At 46.7% G+C, this 18,791-nt stretch overlaps 1 long non-coding RNA gene across 1 annotated transcript in view; it reads right to left on the bottom strand.

Moving 5' to 3' along the window:
• Nucleotides 1-18,791, bottom strand: part of LOC128340816 (uncharacterized) — a 58,584-nt gene that overhangs the window by 37,230 nt on the left and 2,563 nt on the right. The window contains exon 2 of the long non-coding RNA XR_008313995.1: nucleotides 9,773-9,908. This is a non-coding gene — a long non-coding RNA (uncharacterized LOC128340816). The remainder of the gene's footprint in view (nucleotides 1-9,772; nucleotides 9,909-18,791) is intronic.

Below are 18,791 nucleotides of genomic sequence, written 5' to 3' on the forward strand. Positions count from 1 at the left end.
GGCTAGGCTCTCCTAGCCCAATTTTTGTTAATCGTGAGAATAGCCCCATAGAGGCTATTCTCACGTCAAGCAAAAACAGGGCTTGAAGTCTGAAGGCAGGGTTAGCACTCCCGTGTGAAACCTCGGCAAGCTCTCAAACAGGACTCTGTCGAAAGAGGGTCACCCAGTTCCCAGCTCCTCCTCTAAATCCAGGTTCAGCAAGCAGGGGAGGTTGCCTGTCCCCTCCCAGTGCTCGTGTGGAGCCATGGGACGCTGCGAAAGGCTGCCTATACGGAGCTACCATAGAGCCTGAATACCAGAGTGGGCTGCAAAGCAAGCAGAAGTTTGCTTGGAGAAAGCCTGTCTAGCAAACAGCACTGAGCTTCCTTAAATTGGCAGGCACCTTGAAAATGAGCCTAAGGGAAAATATGAACATAGGAAGCTGCCTTCCACTGAGTCAGACCATTGGTCCATCCAGCTTAGTACTGTCTACACAGACTGGCAGTGGCTTCCCAAGGCTCTCAGGCAGGATTCCCACTCAGCCCGACCTGGAGATGCCAGGCAGAGAGCTCACCTGTGGCATTGCACCCTCGCAATGCTCTCGCTCACTCTTGCCGCCCCCGCAATGCTCTCACTCATTCTCGCCACCCCCGCAATGCTCTCACTCGTTCTCACCACCCCCGTAATGCTCTCACTCGTTCTCGTCATCCCCGCAATGCTCTCACTCGTTCTCGCCGCCCCCGCAATGCTCTCACTCAATCTCGCCGCCCCCGCAATGCTCTCACTCAATCTCGCCGCCTCCGCAATGCTCTCGCTCACTCTCGCCACCCCTGCAAATCTTCCACCAACCCCGCTCGCCCCCCGCAAGTCTCTCCCCCCCACAAGTCTCGTGCTCATGCTCTCTGTCCTCTGTCTTTCTATCACTGTCTCACAGTCCTTCCTTCCCCCTGCCACTGCCAGGGACTGTCGCCTGCTCGCCTGACAGCCTCCACGCTCCCTGCTTCTTGCCGCTTCATGGCACAGCTCAGCCAACCATCTGTCGCCCACAGCCCTCAGGTGATGGGGCTGCTGCTCTCCCCTTTCTGGTGCCAGTGAGGGGAGGGGGAGGGAGTGCATGCTTGTCCACTATATGGTAAGAAGAAGCCTGCAGCAGGGTGGCAGCATCAAAGGAGAGAGCAGCTGCCATGGGGAGAACGGCTTCCATTAGCAGGGACCCACCAGTGCTCCTCTCCCAGAGGTAGCAGGGCCAGTGTACACAGCAAAGAGTCTTCCTTGCCAATGCTCTCCTCCTTCCCAAGCAGACGGTGGCTGCTCCAGGTGGGTCCAACAACGTCTCCAACAGGCTGGGAGCAGGCGGGATGGCCGGCTTCTGCCTTCCCAAACCATGCTGTTGTAGATGGGGCTATGGGGGCTGCCACAGCAAGAGTGAAGGGGGTGGTGGCACATGTGACAAGGAGGACAGGTGCACACTCCCCATTGCCTCCTTGTCTCCCCGTCCACTGTGATCAGGGTAGCAACTGGACAGGGGTGGTAGGAGACACATCTCATCGCCCTTGCCACCAGCTTAGTGCCTGGGCTAGTTGTGGGGGCATCTGACAACTGCTCTCACCAGCATCTGGCAACTGCTCCAGGGGGGATCTGCTGTGTCCCTCCTGGATCTGGGGTGTGTGTTGGGGTTTGTGTGTGTTCATGTTGGCTTTTCCTTTGCTGGCAGCTGCAGATGCTCTCTTCTCTCTCCTGCCTTGTTGGGAACAGGGAGTTTGGGGCACGGGGACGGAGTTCAGTGCCTTTGACATTGCTGCAGTTGCCAGGAAAGGGTTAACTGAGGCTACCAATCAGGGAGCAGCAAAGCGGGACTGTAGCTTGGAGCCTTCTGAGTGGTCTCCTTGGGTCACATGCTTGCCCTGTCCACTCATGGAGCTGCTGTTGCTAGGGGCGGGGCTGGAGGACCAACAATGCTAGCTGTGGCTGGGGAACCTTAAAAAGTTAATCGTCTGTTGCTCACACTCCCTGCTGAGTCTGCAACATGCGCAAGTCTGTTTGCTATGAGGTAAAAATAGGGTTCTGTCTGCTTTCAGTAGGTCACTCTGTTTTCTGCTCATGTGAATAGCTTCATAGAAAGAGAACAAAATAGAGGTTATCTTCTTAATAAGAAACAAAAGATAAAACATCTTTTACAATGTCTGGGTATTACAGATGCCCAGAGGTGCCCTTTCCACCAGACTTTCAGGCAGAAGGCCAGTCCCCCGCAGGCCTTGCCCCCCCCCCAATTCCCTCCTGTATCAAGTATGCAAAAGTGGTGGGCTGCCACTGGTTGGCCCATGCAGTGTCACATTGCCTCCGGCCTGCCCACACCACTGTGCTGTGCCATGCCAGGATTTGCACCGCATGAACATGCCTGCATGGGCAGAGTGGAAGGGAAAGAATGCAATGGTGGCAGGAACCTGGCCAGTCGCAGCAACTCGCAATGGTGGTGAGAATCAGGTCAGCCAGCAAGAGGGTGGAATCTGTGGCATGGCCTTAATCCTCCAGCAAAACTGTAAATTTTAGTTCCTTCTCCCCACCCCACTCAGCTTTTGTTTTTGCACTGGTTTTTTTTTTTTTTTAAGGCAAGGGCAGGGCAGTGCAGCGGGGGTAAGGGAAAGTGGTGGAGGTTTCCGCTTTTCCCAAGGCTGGACTTTGTTGTTTTTGCACATTTGTGCAAACCCACCCAGGTTTTAAATCAACCAAGTTTTCAGGGTGATTATCATTGTTTTTAGTGTGTGTTTATGTACAGTATGTGTTTGCAGCTGAGCAAGGACTGCAGGCTTTGGCTCCCTCTTTTTCTCCCCCCAGTTCTCCTCCTCCCATTTAATGCTAAACTTTTTATTTAGCATTTGGGTGCTGGTCTACCTCCCATATAGAACCATTACTGGCTCTTGGCAGGCAAGCTGTCTGATCAGAATAAGTGTTTCTGCTCATTCCACAGGATAGTAGAAAGAGAGGGGTGATCTTTGTGTGCTTTTGGTTTCAGTAAATTTTGGTCAGTAAATTTTTGTTTCTCCCTGGGTGCTGAGTTAGTCTTGTAGGAAGCATGAATTGTCCACCTTGGTTTGCCTTTGGATGGGAGACTACATGTGAGCACTGTAAGATATTCCCCTTAGAGCAGGGGTAGGGGTAGACATTCTCTGAGCATGTTCTAGTATAAAAAGTAGTGTATTCAACTAATTTAAGTGGCAGGACTGTCAATGCAAAATGTGGTATGTGCAGATCAGTGGGAAATATCTTATTCAGAATTTCTTCTAAAAATGCTAAAAAAAAAAAAAGGTTTCACCTTTCCCTGAGCATGTTCTGGTGTAAAAAGTAGTGCATTCCACTAATTTAAGTAGCAGGACTGTCCATGCAAATGTTCAGTTGCTATTTGTGCCCTCAAGAACCCACATGTTAAAAATACTGCCATTGTCACTGTGTGTGTGTGTGTGTGTGTGTGTGTGTGTGTGTGTAAGGGGGTTGATGCTTATCTTGTGGGGGACGGGGGCGAGCGGCAAAAGGCCTTTAGGTCCAGGCTCCAAAATTACCTAGTTGCACCTCTGCAGAAGCTAAACAATTCAACACTCTAATGGCAACTACCTTCTTCAAGGAAGATGTAAACATCGAACTTCTTCCAGATAACAGGCAATACAGGAAAGCAAATGGAAAAACTCTATATATTGCCATAGCAACAAGATCAGACACGGCTGGAGCTGTGGGAATTTCAAGCTGGAAAGTGAGTACAGCAAAAATGACTAGATTGCAGTTAAAAGACTGGGTAGGTACCTTAAAGATGCAGCTCATCTAAAATCTAAATTGCCAGCAAGTAGTAATCCTAGACTAGTGTGCTATATGGATGCAGACTGGGCAGAAGACAGAATAGATCGTACATCCACAGGTGGATACCTGTTCATTTATGGAGGTGGAGCAGTTAGTTGGTACAGTCGAAAGCAAAACACTGTTGCTCTTTCCTCTACGGAAGCGGAATATGTGTCAGCCACTCAGGCTTGTGAGGAGATGGTATGGTTATGCAGATTGTTGCAAGACTTTGGAGCTGATGAACCAGGATCAACTGAATTGTTGGAGTACAATCAAAGTTGTATCTCGCTTTCACAAATGGTGAAGAGAAAATCCAGAACAAAGCATACAAGAAAACGGTCTTGTGGAGTTAAAATACTGTCCAACCGAGAAGATGATAACTGATGGACTCACAAAACCATTGCCAAGAGATTGTTTTCTAGTATTGTGAGATATTATGGTAATTGCTGATTGGTGCTCGAGCAATAAGGAGTGTTAGAAGTGAGAATCCTAAAGCATTGCTCTTAGCACAGCAGTAACCTCTTCTGGTCACTAGAGGCATGCTGAGATGTTAATAAGTCTGTCTTGGTCAGTTAGAGTTAGAACTGTTCAGTTGTTGTTGAAGGCTAGTACCTGTTTCAGTATGCTGAGTATGTCTCTCTTAGTATGTGATGTTTTAGTTTCTTAATAAATCTTTATTTGTTTTTTGAACTCAACCTACTGTCTTCAGATTATCTCTTGGCCTGAACTTCTTTACCATCAGAACATACTCTGCTGTGTGAGGGTTTTAATGTCACATCCCTCAACAGGTATAACCTGCATTTAACCTCTACTTTTTATGGGGACTGTCTTAAGTTCAGACTCGTCTTCAATTCAGGTAAATACAGTACATATAAATGGACTACATTTCACAACATTCCTCACACACCTTCCAAGATGTCACTGGGGCTTCCAACAGCGTTTCTTCCCTTTAAGGGCCCTCCGCAAGCACCGTGCATGGACTGTTCTGTGCAGAAATATGTGGGGGCAGCAGCTGTCTCCATACAGGGCTAGGGGCAAGGGGCAAATGATTTAGCTTTGAATTTTAAAGCTGAATCTTTGCACAGGTCTAATATGTACATACAAAAAGGGTCAAAAGGCCATGCAATGCAAAAGAAACAATCTGAGACATTTCTATGCAAAGTTCAGAAGTATATATGATAAGCAAAGAGACCATTCACAAAAATAGCACTTTTGTCATACCACAATCTTCCTAGCTTTCTTATGCTAATTTTAACACATGTTCTGGGAGAGAAAATTTTGGCCCTCGACCAACTCCTCAATTAATAGAATCAAACATGAGGATAAATTCTAATTCAGCAAATGCATGTACTTTCCCAAAGAACTCCTGCACCAAGGGGATCACATATTTCAACACAACTGTGGAAAGGTTCATTATGTTTATCAAAGTTTCAAAAAGTTTATGTTTCCAAAGGTTTGGATCACCTTGGAAATACTGCCATGAGTACATACAGTATACTACTTTTACTCATCCTCATACTCTATTGTACTAAAGGGCACTAGGGGCTCTTCCCGAAGGTGATATATTCCAACTTCAGCACAAATTACTATTATGCATAAAACAAGAGATCCACATGATGTACAAGGATGTTGTGTAATGTTCTTAGCACCAGCTACTCACAATCTGCAGTAATCTGTGAATGAACTCCTTTTTAACTCCTTTTTATTCTAACTTGGGGGGACTCACCATTTTATTCATGGATTACAGAAGATTGCTGTAAGTCTATAGTGTGGCCACATTTGTAGTACTGCGTACAGTTTTGGTTACCATATCTTAAGATGGACAATGTAGAACTGGGGAAAGGTGCAGAAGAGGGCAACCAAGATAATCAGGGGCCTGGAGCACCTTCTCCAGGTAAAGCTATAGCATCCGGGGCTTTTTAGTTTGGAAAGACGCAACTACGGAGAGACATGGTAATGGTTTATAAAATCATGTATGGAATAGAGAGTGTGGACAGAGAGAAATTTTCCTCCCTTTCTCACAACACTAGAACCAGGGGTCATCCCATGAAAATGAAGGCCGGGAAATTTAGGATCAACAAAAGGAAGTTTTTTCCCCACAAGGTGCATATTTAAACTATGGAATTCTCTGCCACGGGATGTGGTGATGGCCACTAGCTTGGATGGCTTTAAACAGAGCTTAGACAAATTCATGGAGGCGAGGTCTGTCAATAGCTACTAGTCTAGTGACTGTGGGCCATCTCCAGCCTCAGAGGCATGATGCCTCTCAATACCAGTTGCAGGGGAGCAACACCAGGAGAGAGGGCATGCCCTCAGCTCTTGACTGTGGGCTTTCCAGAGGCATGTGGTGAGCCACTGTGTGAAACAGGATGCTGGACCCGATAGGCCTTGGAACTTCAAAAATCTTCTCTTATGATGCAACACATCCAAATTCTTTTGCAACCTAAAGAGTCTGTTATGATGTGTTGCATCCTAAGAGAAGATTTTGAAGTTCCGTATGAAGAGGATTTATTCCATATCTTCAAAAGTTTTTTCCAAAATGGTTCAGGAGTTGCAGCGAAGATATGGTTGATGTTCATGGGAGACAATACTAACCACACATGTGTTTGATCTTTGATCAAAATATTGATTGAGTAAACTTACACATGAATACTTGACAAAAAGTTAGAAACAGCTGATCATTGGGTTGCTGTCATTTCGGCATATATCATGGACTATATAATTTTCTTTTGATTGGATGTTGTTTAGTGCTATCTTATGCTTTGAGCATTTCAATTTTGTATGATCAACTAGTATTATTTCTAAATGATTCTATGATTTATAATACAGTCCCAGTTGATATATTGCTTTTCTCTCTCCCCCACCCCCAATTTAAAGTACCACATGTTCTTCTAGTCATCCCACTTTAGGAAGAATGTAAAAAGAAATTTTTTTAAAAAAAGATGTCAAAAGAAGTAAATATCAGAGGAATAAAACCATTTGAAGGAAGACTTAAGAACAATGAGCTTTTAAGCATAGAATAGACAATGAACAAAGTGTGCACCCAGCCAGCAAACGCCGGCTGGGAATGAGCTCCAGAGGGCTCACTAGGGTTGCCAGGTCTGGGTAGTCAAAATCTGTTATCAACAAAGTGGAAATGGTGTTGCTCACCAAAATAAATCTTACAAGTCTCTGTTTTGCATTAAAAATTGCATAAAATTTACATATGCTAATTGGTATAATACATGCATGTTTTGCTAAAAACAGGATAATTTGAGAATAAATACAACCCACAAACCCCCTTTTCCACACAGTTCAAACAGCAGCCTTCCTCTGACTGGGTCACAGAATCCTATGGGACAGATGGTGCATTTTCTTTTCATTTTCAAGGGGGAGGGAAACCACAACAGACCCCTTTCCACACAGTTCAAACACCAGTAGCCTCTGGATCACAGAATCCCATGGGACAAATGATGCCTTTCACTTCCCCCTTCCCCACAGTTCAACATTAGCCTCCCCTCCACAGTGGTGCCTATGGGGAAGCACAAGTTGCCTGGCCTGGCCTGGGGGGAGCTGGCTGGCTGCACACCAGAGCTGTGGAGCAGCAGAGACACAGGGCCCAGTCAGAAGAAGAAGAAGTCCCTCCTTGGGGCCCCTGGGCCACTCAGTCACTGAGGAAACGAGGAGGCAGCCTGCTGCAAAAGACACGGTGGCTGGGGAAATGGGATGGGAACTGCCAGCACAGCAGCAGCAGCATGCAAATGAGCTCCTCCTGCCATTGTTTCCAATGGGCCTACTTCACAGGTAGCAGCCACTGAGTGATTTGAGCCACTCAGCACTTGCAGCAACTGTGTGCATTTTAACCATTTTGCCTTGTTTGCCTGTAAACTGTCCTGCTTTTTATAGCTAGTTGAATGAACTAGATTTTGATTGTTTTAAACTTAATCTGGACTGGAAACGTGCTCCTTGCTGCCTCCCTATATGTCTGCTCTGCCTACACACTCTTGAAAAGGTTGCAAAGTTAGTTTGTCTCATAGGAGACTGGTGGTGGCTCCCCTGGAGAATTTTTTTACAAACTTAGGGGAGGTTTGGGTCAGGAAACCCTCTACCGGCTCACCACAGTGGGAGCTCTGGTCCAACCACAGCTGGGGGGCTGAAGATGGGCACTTTGTGGAGACAGCATGTGAAGACAGCTTGTGGGTTTTTATCCTCCAAACTAGTATGTTGCAACTTGCTTCCATGTTTAGAGGCAGCCTACCAGATACGGGGAAGAAACAAAGGGTGCCTTTCACCATCTTGCTCTGCTTCTGAAGTTCCCTGGTGTTCTGCCATTGAAAACCAAGTGCTTTACAAAATAGACCACTAATTTGATCCAGTCAGGTGATATTTGTGTTCTTATAAGTCTTGTCTTTTTAGGGAATTTAGCCCAGTATGCGTTGCTGGGATGACAGCACTTTGCATCTTTTTACAAACTTTACAATAGGGTTGACATCAATGTGGCCTTCTCAGTTTTCAGTCAAAAGGTTTCTTATCACTATTTGCATAGGAGTCCCACCTTCTTCAAACCCACAAAGGCATTGCACCTTTAACATTTGCCTGCCAGACAGAAATTCGGCAAGTAATGCTTTCCCACCAGAGATGGAAAAGCTGTGTCTGTTGAACTTCTGCAAGGTATGGAGCTTTTGAAGTACAGAGTCTTTTCAACCCCACGTTACAGCTTCTTGAGAATGTAACATGTTCAGTATTCTACCACCCTATTGTTGTAATCTTGATTGATTCTGTCTTTTTTGCTGGCTTTGCAATGTTTTGATTCATTTCATTGTGTTTGTTTAGTTTCCATAAATGCAAAGGTGGCCATATTTTGTAGCCAGATAGTTTCAAGCAAATAAATCTGGTCTTCTATACAGTGTTTCTCAACCACCGGTCCACGGACTGGTCCCAGTCCACGAGGCATTGGGTACCGGTCCGTGAGGCATCACTAATAAAAATTAACACCCCCCCCCAAAAAAAAACCCCAATTTTGCTTCAGTGGGGGTCACTGGGAACTCTCCGGAGCTCATTTCCAGGCAGCCCTTGCTGCTGGGTAACGTTCATTTCACTTCCTCAAAATGAATATTATCCAGCAGAGAGGGCTGCCTGGAAATGAGCTCCAGAGAGCTGCCTAAAATCGTTTTTTGTGGGGGGGTTGGGGGTGAGGAGGGCGACCCCTTACTAACTGCTGACTCCAAAAATGTTGAGAAACACTGTTCTATACAACTGATCGCGTTTTAACCTCAGCTGTGTTATAGTGGCATGATTTTGTTCATCATAGGGGAAAACTATTCATGGAAATGATGACAGATTTACAATGGTAAAGACGATGATTGCTGCCTAGACTGTAAGAAACATATACAAGATGGGGCACATGGGGCAGGGAGAGAAGATTCTTCCTGACAATGCGTTAGCACAAGGTAAAATGTAGTCCATGTTACATTGGAGGGTTGTGTGCCTATTAAAATGGCCTCCTAGGGAAATGAAAGAATTAGTTATCTCACTAATACTGCTTTAACTTGAAGGGAAATGTTAATTAATAAAATGCTGCTGCTGCTGCTGCTGATGATGATGATGAGGATGATAAAGCAATCTGCAACAATGGAGATATAGATTAATTCACTTGCAGTCCAAATGCCTCCTGAAAAATCTACATTTGCCTGCTGCAAGGTAGAGAGGAAAGTTGGCATGTTTGGGGAGAGCATTCCTCAAGCTTATACTCTTCCCTTGCCCCCTGGAGCTTTCCCTGACAGCAGGCTTTAGCATGGGTTTTCTGTGAGGCTTCACTGCGTCAGGTTGCCCCCAAACCCTGATGCAGACGGTGGTTTTCCCCCCACTCCAGATATAAATTAGGCTACACTCTAACGCAGGATGAAAAACCCAAATTGTGTGTCAAGTGCTCCCTGATAGCTCACAGAGATTTCGGGGTAAATGTGGCTGATATGTGGACACATACCTCCATTCCGGAGGAGATGCAAACTAAGAGCCAGGTGTGAAAAACTTCCAGGTTCACAGTGAAACAGGATTGTTGGCTTTTGGTTGTTCTTGCACAATCATTCTGGGAAGCAGTACAGCATAACTGCTGTGAGGGACTGAAACAAACAAATCGGAAGCATTGTCAGGCATGGTCCCAGTCATTTTGCTGTGTAAGGTAAAGGACTATGTGGCACCCCCCTCCCCCCAATCTGTGGGCAGTTGTGCCTTTGGGAGCAAGGTAGTAGGGCTTGCCGCCCCTTGTACCCTTCATCACACCCAGGCTGCCTGAGGCAACTGCCTCACCCTGCCCTATGGAAGGGCCATCCCTGGTTGACATTACAGAGTGGCAGACAAAGAAAGCCTACACAACAGTCTCCACCGTAACCAAAATAAACAGACAAGATATGCAGAGAGCAGTGTGGAGGCAGGGGGAGGAAATTATGTAAGGGGCTCAGGGAAGGAGCAGCTGATATAAGGAAAATGTGATATAAGCAATACGTTTTGTGCACCAACCAAACAGTGTACAGTACATATGGAATTATCAAATTTCTCCCCTCCCCTGAACTTTTGTCCAAGTAGCTCAGAGCACAATTTATTTTTTAAAATGTACACACCACCTCTCATCTTGGGGATTCCAAGGTGATGATGGGGCTCTCTTGTTATATTCACACAACAACCTGGTGTGATAGATTAAGATGAGAGAGAGCAACTGGTCCACCCAGTGGGCTTCTCAGCTGAAGCAAAGACTGAACCCTAGTCTCCCCAGTTCTACAGTCACTAGCCCCTGTTCCCAGGGGCGTATCTAGGGTATGGCAGGCAGGGCACATGCCCCAGGCGCCACTTGAAGGGGGTGCCATTTCTAAAAATAAAAAAATAAATAAAAATGGATGACTGCTGAAAACAAAATGGCCACCATGCATGCTCAAATGGCCTCTGTGAGACCCTAGGCCATGCCAGGCCTTGCAGAGGCCATTTGAGCATGTGTGGCAGCCATTTTGTTTTCAGTGGCCATTTTTTAAAAACAAATTTAAATGGCCACCGCACATGCTCAGATGGTCCCTGTGAGGCCCTAGGCATTGCCAGACCATGCAGAGGCCATTTGAGCATGTGTGGTGGCCTCCAAAATGGCCACCATGCCAATCTTTGCAGGTCCGAACAGGCCCGGAAATCAACCTAGGACGGGATGTGGCAGTGAATTAAGAGGCTGGCAGGGGAAGGGGGAACCTTTGCAGGCCCCCCCCACAGCCTTTAGGAAGCCCCCCGAAGGGGCTACAGGTAATTTTTTTTAATGAGCCCCAGCATAATGAAATTTGTAATTTTCCAGCATTTTTTGGTCTGGCTACATCCACTGTTAAATAGTTTTTGAAATATTAAAAGATTAAAGAGCTTGAATTTTATTTTTGAGCTGATATTATGGTAAAACTATCTGAAAGATGGGTGTCATCTGTTTGGACAGGGGGCGCAATTTCAGTGCTTGCCCTAGGCGCTATTATCCCTAGTTATGCCTCTGCCTGTTCCACACACTGATCCTTCCATGATAAACCTTGGGGAAACTGGAATATGCTGCATTGCAGACATGGCATTATTGGTTTAGTAGTAGGCATGGCTCAGTACTTGCTGTTATCCATTCCTGTCTATCTATCTATCTATCTATCTATCTATCTATCTATCTATCTATCTATCTATCTATCTATCACTGTCTATGCTGTCTTTTTATGCTCAATTTGCCTGATAAAGCGTCCCATTAACCTTAAAATTATGCAACATCTTTAAACTATGAGATGATCCAACAAAAGCAATCATTTTTCCTAACGCCAGTCTTACTCCCCTGACAACTTCATTTCCCACAGCCCAGGCCTTCACCCATCATTTCTGCCATGCCAAACACACCCTGACACAAGCCACCACCATGTCCTCAAGCCTTCCCCACAGTCATTGTGTAAAGGCTGAAAGAACAGAAGCAATGGGATGTAATCTCATTAAGAAAAGGAGTGCGTATTTGTGACTAATTATAAGCCACCATTTGTGCTGTATTTATTGGGGAAAGGCTGATAACATTAATCTCTGTGAACAGCAGTTCTCAAGTAGAAGAAATACAGAGGGATGTGAATTCCAAAGTCTGAAATCTAAGCCCACACAAGCGAAGAACAAACCCAGTTACTGGGTACAACTCAAGGGTTTCATTTTTATTTTTTTTAAGCCTTGAATAGATAAGGAATCTTCTCCCACATGGTGAAATGAGCCTTCAAGTATGGCCTTGCTCCAGATACCTTTGCCTTCCAAGGTTAGTGTGACAACCACAAAGAGTGCACCCATTTCTGTGAAGGAGGCAATTTTCCAGCACAATTCTCTTCCCAGAAATGCTCATCAGTTCAGCAGGTGCCCTTAAAAGGCCTGTTAAAACAAAAACCCTTTTTGTTCATCCAGGTTTTTAGAGGCTGATGGAAGTAGTTTCACCTGGGATTCCTGCTGCTAAAGATTAATATTGTGCTTGTACGACTGATTGTGTCTTTCTTTATTGGCTCCTACTATGTTTTTGGTCTTAAGCTGTTTTTAGTTAACTTGCCTGTTCAGCCTTCGATTTGTTTATTGCTTTGCTTGTATGCAACACAACCTGCTTTGAACACTGAGTTATTGGACTGAAAGCTGGCATTCATATTCAAGGCACAATTTGGCTTTTCAGGGTCAGATACCAGCTCAACCTCCATACCCATTTTCAAGGGGAGAAGGAACAGACAAAATATATTGTAGTGGAGGTCTCTGCCTTGGAGACTGAGAGAGTGAAGTGCTAGCCGATGTACACAAGCAGGACACAATTCTTCTACACAAGTCTGAGCTGAGCATGAGCCCCCATAACCATTTCCAAGGGGTCAGGGAAAGACATATCAGAACCCTGAGAGATCATAGTGAAGTGTGGTATGAACATTTATAACTCTCTGAGCCCTTTCACATGATCTGTGCAAAAGGGCTTCAAGGGGTAGGGGAGGGAGCCTCAAAAAGCTCACCTCCCTGGCAGATGATCCTCTCTGTTGTTCTGGGGGCGGAGATCGCACGCCCAGATGCGCTGCTGCCTCCTCTGGAAGCACCAAGGGTTGGGGTGCCAGGAGGCATGGCCCCGCCCCGCCCCCCAGAACTCCCACAATGCACCACACGAGTGCATGGAGCATTGTAGAGATTCCCCCAATGCCGGCCAGGAGCCCCGCAGTCTCCCAGCCCCAGGTGCTTCTGCCGAGGCTGGCAGACAATCAGAAAAATGGGGTTAAGAGAGTGCTCGCTCTCTCGACCCCATTTTAAGAGGGTGGCTGGCTTGGTGGGTTTGCCACCGAGGCACCAGCAGGTTTGGGCGTGATCCCGCCAGTTCTCACGCATGGGCAAGATTGGGCTTGGCTTCGCTAGCCCGGTTCTGCCTGCACATGAGAACAGCCTCTCTGTTTCACATTTGGCCCTTACACACACACACACACACACACACACACACACACACACACACACTCATTTTAAAGGAGGCTAGGCAAAATGTAAAATATACTAGGCTCATTAACATGACTGCCGGGAAGGTAGGAGAAGCACCCAGCCTAGGAAGGAGAGCCTAGTCCTCTCCTGACTGGCAGCCATGTGGACTCCAAAGATCAAGGTAGGAGGCAGGGAATGTGATCAGGTGTGAGGCGGCAGCTGGGTAGAACAAGCACCACCCCCGATTCCATCTCCAGCATTTTACTAAGGTAGGACGAAAAGCCGTCCTACCCAGCTGCCGCCTTGCCCACGATCGCACTCCCTGCCACCTACCTTAATGTTTGGAGTTCTCACAACTTGGAATTGGGAGCGCACCCAGATCTCCTACCCAGGTTGGGTGCTTCTTCCACCCTGCCAGTGATCATGTGAACAAGCTGGCTGTACTGTGAAATCTCCTTCAAGCACTGAGATACTGTGCTGAAACCTGGCCGCTTTCCAGTCTAGCTGCTCAACAGCAGCAAAATGCCTCCGTTCCAGTAAGTCGCATTCAAAACGTAAACAGCAGGGGGAGCAGTCTCGCGGACTAACAACCTGAAAAAACCAGCAACTTTTAAACACCAGATATACGACGCCTCCTCTCTATATCGCAGCGATTCAATTTGAAACAAGGCATTGGAAATGTGAACAGCACCCTGCTGTCTGCGTAGGGACTGCGGTGTCACAACACAGGAAGTGTGGAAGCACACTTCTGAGATATGACATGACCCCGTTGCAGGGTCTAACTTAGAAAGCATGCTGGTATGTGCAATTCTAACATAATCCTCCCTTGGAAGCGTGACCCCGCCTCCCACAACACACCCCTTTTCAAAAGAAGGAGGAAAGATGCAAGGTAGAAACATTGCAATGTCATTTCTAAAGTGAGGTTGCAGTGACTGAGAGGTCTCGTTTCAGAAATTATCTTGCAATGTTCCTTCCTTCCCCCCACTAGTGAAGCACAGTTTACTACTCAGTTAGCAATCTGTGCGTGCATCAGGAGTCTTTAACTGAGGTCTCTGACGGCAAGAAATCAGGGCTGCTTCACAGGTTACACATTTTAGCATGGAAGTGCATTCCGTCTGTGAATTTTGAAGTGGCCTTGAATGGGCTCCCAAGGCAAAGAAACAAACAAAACCCCAGTCATATCCTGCAGCACAGCACAGCAACCGAGACAGCTGTGGAAAGGAGGGAGGCAACTCACGTGTCCCCAGTTGCCATCTCAGAGGCTGGCTGTGTTACCTGCGACAGAACTTGTTTCATTTCCCCCAGTTGGCCTTGGCTTCTTTTGTGAACTGAAATGTAATTTATTTATCGAGAGCAGTTCATCTCTGTTGTGCCAGCTGCTTTTAGAAGAATGCTGCCCTGCCTTTCCCTCTGCATACTTTGAGCATCCAAGGAAATGCACAAGCTGCTAATTTGGTGACAAAATGAAACAAGGTTCTGCTAGTCTTCCAAACAATCTGTGCCATTTGAGGTGTCTTGCATTCAGCTCATTTCTTCCTCTGACCTTTGCAGTTGCAAATAAGTTCAATGGGAGTTTATTAGGAATATACTCCCAGGCCTGTTTAATACACTGGAGAAGGACAAATTCCAGAGTCAAATTCCATGTCAGTCTGTTGCAGCAAAAACAATTAAGAGTCTACTTGGTATCTTCAAGATTAGGAAATGTGTTGTAGCATAAGGTTGTATGGGTCTCTTGCATATGTGAGAAGACGCCTTCTAAGTACCCAGCTCACTGGAAAAGCCAAGGCAGAAACACTTAGACTGGAGAAATATTGCGTATAACTTAGGCTATCTGGGCCATGACAGATCAGACAGACTCAACCACTCACACAGGCTTCTCCTGCAACAGTGAATTTGTATCCTCCTATTTGCTCAAATGATCTGTCTCATCATGAGGTCTCCTGGGTTTGCCTCTTAAAGAGGGAGTACAGAACAGGTTGCAGTTTGTCAAATAAATGAACATTGATGCCCCAAGTATGGAGAGAAGAAGATAAAAGGGTTTATTTTCTCCCAAAGTGGAGCCAAAAGGTCAAGCAAGGCAAAAGGTAATGGCAGGTGTGTCACGGCACTACTATTCAGAGCACAAATGAATTTAAGAAACGTTCTACTGGATCAGACCAAAGGTCCATCTAATTCAGCAACCTGTTGCCAACAGAGCAATCAACCAGAAGCCTAGATCCAGTCAAATGCATGTAAGATCCAGTTAGCATGGGTGTGACAGTGGCAAAAAATTTGCAAACACCTACAGAAGGACAACAACTTTCTGTAATGGGATAGGGACGCTCCCCAGATTTGTTGAGACTACAACCCTTTCCCCCAAACTATAAGTACATTTGAATGTGTGAACAGAGCCATGCTATTTCTACAGGGCTGTAAACCTTGAAAAAGCAGAGCTGCTGATCGCACGGGCAGGGTCGGGGAGGGAGCCCTGCCTGTGTTCAGTTGTGCATATAGCTCTGTTCACGCTTTCGGATGGATGCCTGTAAGCAGAGAGTGGGGCTGGCCTCTGGGATCCTTGCATTTAACTGAATTCCTGAAAAGGGCTTGGTCTCAATAAATCCTGGTAACTGAACAGATGCAGCTTCTCCACTCCCCACCCCGCTGCACATCTCCACATGCACAGCCTACACACTTTGAAGCAACGAGCTGATGTTCCACACTGTCAGTTTTGCTAATGAAATTCCAATTTGGCAACTGATGAAGCATCCCTAAGAATACAGAGTGGCCAGGCTCCTGTATTGTATATGTATTTATCCTACAAAGAAGGGGAAATGGCATGGTACCTGTGTTACTCATGGGAGAAGGCAACATCAAATCAAGGCAAGGGAGCCTGTGGGAGGCAGGGAGGGGAGGTGCCAGGGAGTCCCTGGGAGTCAGGAGGGCAGCAGGACTCATGCGGGGGGGGGGGGCGCATTCTCTGCTGAACCAACACCTGTCCTCAGGGGATGGTGGGAGTTGTAGCCCAACAACAGTGGGAGAGCCTCAGGTTGGCCACCCCTGAACGAGAACCAAGTCAGAACAGCAAAGACCCTTATGACACTGTAATGAATGACAAATGGATTGTAGTGTAAGTTTTCATGGACTAGAACCCACACTTCCTCAGAGGCAAGATGTGTTATAACCAATTATAATCAGTTGCAGGGACGTAACTACCATTAGGCAAGGGGAGGCGGCTGCCTGGGCCCCCCCCCACGCCTCAAGGCCCCCCCCCGAGGCAAGTCACATGATTATATATTGTGGAGTGTGTGTGTGTGTGTGTGTGTGTGTGTGTGTGTGTGTGTGTATCAGCGAGGGGCCCATTTTAAAATTTTGTCTCTGGGCCCACTCCAGCCTTGTTACGCCCCTGATCAGTTAATATATGAGCATCAGGTGGGGGGTGGGGGGATTGAACTGTGAGGTTATGAAAAACAAGAGGTATAGTTGGTGACTGTTCTTATGGAAGGCTTAAAGGTATGAGATAAAGACCATGATGATTCACAACAGCAATAAAAGGTGATACTGACTCTATCTGGCTATGCTAAGTTAATTAGCACACTGTAATGGTATAGAACCCCGTGAGCAATGTAGGCAGCCCTGGTCAAGCCTCTAGAAGAACAGCCAAACCTCATGTAACAGCAACAACAGGATTGGGGATGGCGGGGAGTCCCATCAATCTCACCATAGCCCTCCCCAAATGTCAAGTCTAGAGAATCTCCAGTAATTCCAAATTGTTATAAAACATTCAAATAGACACACTGCTTGTGGCTTGACTTTTTCTCAGGATGCCAAAATCTAGTGGCTGGACTTAAAGTAAAGTTGTGCCATCAGGCTAAGGAGGAGAGCCAGTCTTGTGGTAGGAAAGATGACTTGTCTCCTTAGCTAAGCAGGGTCCACCCTGGTTGCATATGAATGGGAGACTTGATGTGTGAGTACTGTAAGATATTCCCCACAGGGGATGGAGCGCAGAAGGTTCCAAGTTCCCTCCCTGGCATCTCAAGATAGGGCTGAGAGAGATTCCTGCCTGCAACCTTGGAGAAGCCTCTGCCAGTCTGGGTAGACAATATTGAGCTAGATGGACTTATGGTCTGGCACAGTATATGGCAGCTTTCTATGTTCCTATGAGTCGGTGTCGACTCCTGGGGACCACAGAGCCCTGTGGTTGTCTTTGGTAGAATATAGGAGGGGTTTACCATTGCCATCTCCTGTGCAGTATGAGATGATGCCTTTCAGCATCTTCCTACATCGCTGCTGCCCACTATACGTATTTCCCATAGTCTGGGAAACATACCAGTGGGGATTTGAACCGGCAACCTCTTGCTCCCTAGGCAAGTTACGTCCCCACTGAGCCTTTAGGATGGACTTAGGGAATTTGAAAAAGGTAGGCTGACATGCCGCACAGCGTTAGGCAGGTGATATCACACCACCCATGCTGCTGAGTGGATCGGAAACACAACGCTGAAGCTGTTGTGCAGAGTGCTCTTGCACAACTGCTGGAAAATTGTGAAAATGCAGTTGCATGACCATACAGCCATTAGTCCCATTCTGCGCTGTCACCCACCTAACACTGAGCCAGATCTCACGATCCTTGAGACCCGGTTTTGTCAAAACTGCGGGGAGAGCAGGCTAAGCCCGCTCTCCCCGCAGACAAGCGCGCAGGGAGCCCTGGGCGGCCGGATCGGCCGCCCACACGATGGCCGGCTCCGAGACGGAGCCGGCGGGGGCTGGGGAGCTCGGGGGCCGCACGGCCCCCGGAAGCCCCAGTCTGCCCTGCACGAGCATGCAGGACATACTGGGGAGACCCCCGAGCCGGGAGGCTGCTTTTAAGCCTCCCTGCCGGGGATCTACTCACGAGTAGCCGCGGTGCAGAGCCACGCCGCGGCTACTCACGAGCAGTTAGCCCAGGGTTTGTGGAGCGCTCGCTCCGCAAACCCGGGCTAAGAGGTGGGCTACAGGAGCGGGTTAGCCGCTCCGGAACCACCAGGCTCAGCTGCGAGCCCGGTGGTTCTAACGATCACAAAAATCAGGCTAGGGTTTTCCTAGCCTGATTTTTGTGATAGTAAGAATAGCCCCACTGTGCAGTATGTCAGCCACTAGGTTTAAAACGGAATGATCTGATTTAAGTAATCTTAAAGTTGTGGTTTTTAAATTCATCATCAAAGCTTTCAAATTTCAAACACAAAATATATAAAAAACATTAAATTACAAAAATTAGCTTTCTGACAGTTTATTGAATTTCAAATGTCTGTGAAATATTGTTTCAGCCCAAACTCTTTTTCTACCCAGAACCTGTTTTCCAAAAACCAATCTCAAAACATGGTCCTGGGAATACTACTACTACCTGTTGTATATTCATAAAGGTAAGAGCTTTTTCCATTTCTTTTTATTATCTTGAGTATTGCGCTTTTAACTTAGGAACCATTTGGCAAACAATCTACTTTCCTGGAACCATCTCTCCTTTCTATTTTCCTTCCCTTCACAGCAGACTAATAAAATGCATATTTTATATTTGCTGGCAGATATTGGGACAA

The sequence above is a fragment of the Hemicordylus capensis genome, chromosome 1 (assembly GCF_027244095.1).
Source record: "Hemicordylus capensis ecotype Gifberg chromosome 1, rHemCap1.1.pri, whole genome shotgun sequence".
Lineage (NCBI taxonomy): Eukaryota > Metazoa > Chordata > Lepidosauria > Squamata > Cordylidae > Hemicordylus > Hemicordylus capensis.